This window comes from Penaeus monodon, chromosome 28 (genome assembly GCF_015228065.2).
Source record: "Penaeus monodon isolate SGIC_2016 chromosome 28, NSTDA_Pmon_1, whole genome shotgun sequence".
NCBI classification, from domain to species: Eukaryota; Metazoa; Arthropoda; class Malacostraca; order Decapoda; family Penaeidae; genus Penaeus; species Penaeus monodon.
The window spans coordinates 8,811,824-8,812,024 of NC_051413.1; positions in this window are offsets into that span (position 1 = coordinate 8,811,824).

Below are 201 nucleotides of genomic sequence, written 5' to 3' on the forward strand. Positions count from 1 at the left end.
TGCGGTTATTATGGTTTAACTTCTTGTAAAAATATTAGTTACAGTGATAAAAAAAATATTACATTTCACATTTATTACAAATAAATACAGGTAATATCATTAAGAGTTTACAAAGGTGAATAATTTGACACGTTCAGGATATAAATAAAGTTAATTAAGTGGTGTTCGGAGATTCATTTGCATAATACACATTTCAGAAAA